A 6000-nucleotide genomic window follows, 5' to 3' on the forward strand; every position below is an offset into this window, starting at 1 on the left:
CCCGCCCCTTGTGTTGGTGCGGTTGGTGGCTTGCCTAATGCTTGTTGCTTTAAATTAGGAGTATAAAGTATGACGACCTGTGTGTGCTCCACGAGTACTATTATGGATCGACTCAGTTTTTATCTGTTTTAGCACTTTTCATATGCCGCATCATTGTTTGCAGAGATGCTCCATAAGTGGGAATCCTATGAAAATTGAGGCCGGAAGTATCCCGTGTTTTATATTGGTTGAGATAATGATCAGTTGTTTGTAACACAACCGCATGCAATCGGAAAAACCAACTACTCTCCACCAATCTCTTTCTCCCCTTGATTTTCCGGTGTGGGTCCACCCCGCTCCAGATTTCCAATCAAGGTTTCACAGCTCAGTCGGTGACGTCAATCAGTAAGAATAAGCATGTAAGTGTAGCATTTCTCTTCTGAGGGTCACCTTTATTTTCTTGCGTTCAACCTATTTTACTAGAGCTTGCCTGATTGGCAACATGTCGGCATCACTTGTGTCCTCCACTATGATAGAGCCCATTTCTTATTGACAAGGTGTCAACTGGAGCATGTTTTATTGGTAAGGGTCAGGACAATGTAGCTTGCTTAGCAATACGAGGCGCCTACCTGCCCTCCAGCCGGATCTGAAGCCAGGTTGCTGCTGCTGGATGCGATAAGATCCACATCACGGAAGAGCAAACAACTCGATTGATTTCATTTGATCTTCCTCCAGGTTAGTCATCTTGCTTAATACTTTTTTTTTCAGGTTTCATCCCAAATGCTTAAAGCGTTTTTTCTAGAAATAAACAGGCTCCTCTGATTCCATTTCATTGAAATGCAACCACAGTGAAAAGGCCATTCTTTGTGGTTTCTATGAGCTCATGATAAGCCGTCATCATACTCAAGCGTGTCCCCTTCACCTTCCGGGGAGTTTCCCGGAAAACTTCACCCCTGCAAACTGCAACAACAAAGCGGAAGACTTCACCCCGCGAAAAACCCTCTGGGGTGTGCAATCTTATAGCTTAATCGAAGGCAACCACTCCATCGTTGAGTTTTTTTTTTTTTGAAATGAAAGGGGTTTCCCCCCGCCCCAACTTTTTATTGAAAGCCAAGGCAAACCACCACACACAGACTGTTGAGCAGCGCTCGGCAACAGCCAAAGAGTAGCTGTCACAGACGAAAACATGAACAGGGTTCAAACAACTATCCCTATTACAGTTGGTGCTTATCCAGCACAAGTCTCACGAATGGATGCAAAGCCAGTAAACCATCGTTGAGTTTCACCCTATGTTTTGAATTTCGGCCGAGAAAAATGGATCTCAGCTGAATTTCAGCCATCTCGGCCTGGGGCAAAATATACTTTCCGGCGTAAAAATAAATTTTGGTCAGAAATTTTGAAAATGGTCGAAATTCGGCCATCTTGGCCTGGGGAGAAACATTTCACAAACTGAAAACCTTGGTCTCACCCTTTTGTGCAGGACTACAGGTATGCTAATTACTAGCTAGGTGGCTGCCATGGCATTGTGGACTTGGCTGCGTCATGCGGCAACAGTGACGCAGCTGGTTGGTGCAGATGTCGGCGGGCTCGTCTCCGTGATCGTGGAGTCTGCATTGACGGCTCGGCAAAACAAGAGTGTGAGTGCGAGTAGCTCACTGGTTGGGTCCTCATGATTGCGCAGCTGTTGCAGTACATGCAGGACCTAGAGGAGGTGCAACTGCTAGCCGGGCTGGGTGACACGCTCCAGGACGCCCACGAGCTCGTCATGTCCTGCCAGGGGAGGAGCACGGCGTACCAGTTTGTCAAGGCCAACATGATGGTCGAGAGGTTCAGGGAGGTCCAGAGCAAGATCGACTCCTACCTCATCGTCTTCCCCGTGATCAGCCACATCGGCATCACACGCCGCCTCGAACGGATCTACAAAGTACTAGTCCCATATGATTCCACCCCCATAGTTGAACCGTCTCCACTTCCACACAGTGGCGGAGCTTCAAAGAAAATGTTGGGCGGGCCAGACAAAGGAAGAGCACCGATTTTTTTAAAAATTCTGAGTCATAGGCATTAGTCTGTAATACAGGATTACAGATGGAGTGAGAATATATGTATATATCAATTGAATTTTGAAATGGTCTTTTTTTTTCTTTTGACAACCAAATCAATTCTTCTCTAGGTGTGACCGTGTGAGTGAGCTTGCTACCATTTCTTATGGCTACCCAATATATGTTGTGATATGTAAAATGCAAAGAACAATTGAGTGGAAAATCAGGATATCTAATTAAGCAATTGCAGGAAAATTAGATGTACAATGTAGTACTATTTGTTGGCCCAAACTGTGCACGCCGAGTACTTTCCGGTGACACGTAAACGACCGACGACGAACGACGACCAAGAACTTGCCGACAGTCTTGGTTCCTGCCCCAAGTGGCCAAAGCAAAATACACCTACGTATCACGGCTGGTCGTAAACGATCTATTAATAGCCACGCACGCACACAACGGCCAGCACGGCCGGAAACACAAACGCACGCACGCGAGACGCCGGCGTATTGCCAAAGGCTCGTATCGAGCCTTGTGTATGCTTTATTGCTTCAACTCAAGGTACAAGTTACAGGGCTGTTTGCACCCATATAAATAGTAGTACCAAGCTAGCTAGCTACGAGAGGAAAAACTACCGGAAGCTAATTCCAATACTACTCGGAGACAAGCTCTAGCACTACACGGATACATGTATGCACACCAACCTGGACACGTACCATCATGGGAGGCTTTTGTCGTGTTTAATTCCAACACTATTTGCATCTAATCCATGTTCCCTCAATTGAGTGGAACAACCAGGACTATATGATGGACAAAATAAGCATATGGACAGTCTGTATCTAATTACATCGCTGAACTCAGAATTTGGGAAAACAAATTAGATTAGCTGTGATCTCTTGCTGAATCGTAATTGCAGGGAAATTAGATGGAGTGGTTGCTTGATTGGCAGATGTCTCTGGCTCTCTGCCTCCTGCCTAATGCGGCCGTGAGAAACAGCAGGAGCGGCTGCGTGCGAGAGAGCTGGACTTGCTTGGGAGCGAGAGACCTCAAGCGCCTTGGATCGATCGTATGCTTACTGGGCTGCAGGTGGGCTTTCCTTCGATGCACATGTAAAATCAAAAGTGTAAAAAACCTGGGCGGGCCATGGTCCAGTTTGGCCCCAACAAAGCTCCGCCCCTGCTTCCACAGCTGTGCACAACTTCAGGCCTCTTTTGGTTCAGGCCTCCTTTGGTTTGTAGGAACTTTGTAGGAATCTCATAGGATAGGATTTGCAAAGAAAAAATTCCTTTGAAGCCTTTTGGTTTGTAGGAATGGATTCATATTTCTATGTAGGATAGGAATCAATCCTTCACATTTTGAAGGAAAAAAAACATTAGACAAGACTGAATGAAGAAATTCCTATCCTATGCACCAAATGGCATCTTTTTCTATACAGAAATTGAGATGTATGTCATCTCACTTCCTATGATTTTCCTATTCCTATAAAATTCCTATCCTATGAACCAAAGGAGGCCTCATAGGGTAGAAAATTATAGGAATAGGATAGTCATAGGAAATGAGATGACAAGTATCTCAAATCCTATGAGTAGGAATAGGAAAGGAGATGCTCTTTGATTACATCATAGGATTTTTCCATTGAGTCTAGGCTAATATTTATTTTCCTATGAAATGTGGAGGATAGGAAGAATTCCTTCACATGAATAGGATTCCATTCCTACAAACCAAAGGGCTCTAAAGGAATTTTTCTTATAGAAATCCTATCCGATGAAATTCCTGCAAGATTCCTCTAAACCAAAGGAGGCCTCAGTACAAATTGGTCTCACTGCTCGCTGAGAAGATGATGGAGAAATTGATACTCCCTCTCTCCCATAATATAAGAGAACTTTTTACACTAATATAGTATTAAAAACACTCTTATATTATGGGATGTAGGGAGTAGTACCATATGCTCCGTGATGACCGGATTGTTGGCTGACTGGATGCTTATTTTTGATCTATTTCTTTAGGAGTTTACGGAGGCCACCGCTCAGGATGTACTACCGCATGGAACTGATGAATTCACATTGGCGGAGATCTTGGCCACACCAATAACTTTGCCATTGACACCATGATCGATTCCGGTGACTCTGGAACGGTGTATAGGGGGAGGCTTCACGATGGGCGAGAGGTGGCCATCAAGCGCATGTGGAAACAACAGTCAAAAATCTATTACAAATTATAGGAAGAGTTCTGCACAGAGGTCGACATCCTCTCATGCCTCCGACACAAGCACATCATCCGCCCCCGTGGATCGTGTGTGAGCAAGGACAAGCACCACCAAACTACCCTGCAAAAGGAAAAGAGGGGTCTACTGACCATGTGGAGAAAGGAGCCAGAGGAGTTGATCGTCTACAAATACATGGCGAATAGCACGCTCTTCGACCACCTTCACCCCGATTAGGGCTCTACCACGCTATCGCTGGTGACGATGTCATGGAAGATGCACATCGATGTGATTCTGGGTGTGTTCCACACCATTGAGCACCTGCACTGTCATCATGCCTATTGACGTATAAATGTATTTCCCAGTCTTTTTCATCAGATCGGCCTTTTAGTTGCATTGGCTAGAACATGCACTTCTACATGGTATCAGAGCCAAGAGGTCCTGATTTCAAGACCCCGCCGACGCAATTAAATTGCATCCCACTTCGGTCCACGTCTAGGCCTAAGGGAGCACTATTAGGGAAAACCCTAGTAGTAGCGCTTGAAATATGCATAGCAGTAGCGCTGGGTCCAGCGCTACCACTAAGGCGCTACAGCTAACTAGTAGCAGTAGCGCTGGAAAGGGAGCACTACTGCTACTTGTAAGTAGCAGTAGCGCTTGTTCTAAAAAGCGCTGCTGCTAAATTTTCCTGTATTTTTAAAAATACAGCTTATTTTCATTGTGTGGTTTTATAGACAATACTTTCATCATATGATTTGATGAGTATGATTACTTATTATATATAACAGTGGGTGAAATGAACGTGGAGTAGATTCAAGTGGAGGCAACATGTGGTGCATGTCGAAAGTACTACTCTAATCCAAACTTGATCCAGTTTGGATTAGTAGTACTTTCCATGTGCACCACATTTTGGCTTCACTTGAATCTAACCCAGATTCATTTCACCCACTGTTATATATAATAAGTAATCATGCTCATATAACAACTTAGCATCATGCATCATCGATCATAATAATAAATAACTCATCATTGGTATCATAATAACAAGTCATACTCATCATCGTCGATCATACAACTTCTACTCGATACCACATCATCATCATCATAGTCATCTAACCAATCCTACTTAGTTGTTCTTAGCACATGATCATGAGTATTATTAACTAGGACCTACTACCTTCTCTTAGGTAAAATATCATAAAACAAGATAGGCCCTGACTCTCCTTTATGGAGAATGGACATTATCCTATCTTCAATTCTTGCCTTTCGCACAATGTTGCTTCCAAGTACCTCCTTACGACTGTCCATACATTTTTTCCATTCTTTGATTTTTCATGTCTCCACTTCTTTTAGAAATCCAATATGGACATGTGAGATTCGTATGATGACCTGGCCGTATGTTCAAAACATCAAGGAGACCATTGCGATACATCAGATGAGGCACACAATCATTCGGGATTTTCTGTTGAAAAACATAGTAATAACTTTGTAGTTAGCAATGTAGTTAAGTTTTAAAAGAACTTATGCAAAAGATGCACTGATGTCGTAATACTAAAAAAATCTTACAATGACATCTCCATGGATGTTAACTTAGTTCAACACGTGCACTAGTGGCACGTATTGACCATAATGTGGAGGAGTTTTATAATAGATATTGTAATTCTCAAGATCAGTACAAAATGTGACCAGATGATTTTTCTCCTGATAACTTAACTCAGAGCCATCGGTGTAGTAGGTTTTGTTTACCATGTTCCGCACATTGTTTGAACAATGAAAATACGT

General features: G+C 43.5%; 1 pseudogene; it reads left to right on the forward strand.

The window, feature by feature from the left end:
- The first annotated feature begins 1496 nt into the window (after positions 1–1496).
- LOC125529111 (uncharacterized) lies at positions 1497–4563 on the forward strand (annotated as a pseudogene).
- The last annotated feature ends 1437 nt before the right edge of the window (positions 4564–6000 follow it).

This window comes from Triticum urartu, chromosome 2A (assembly GCF_056163025.1).
Source record: "Triticum urartu cultivar PI428250 chromosome 2A, HENAU_Tu73, whole genome shotgun sequence".
Classification (NCBI taxonomy): Eukaryota; Viridiplantae; Streptophyta; class Magnoliopsida; order Poales; family Poaceae; genus Triticum; species Triticum urartu.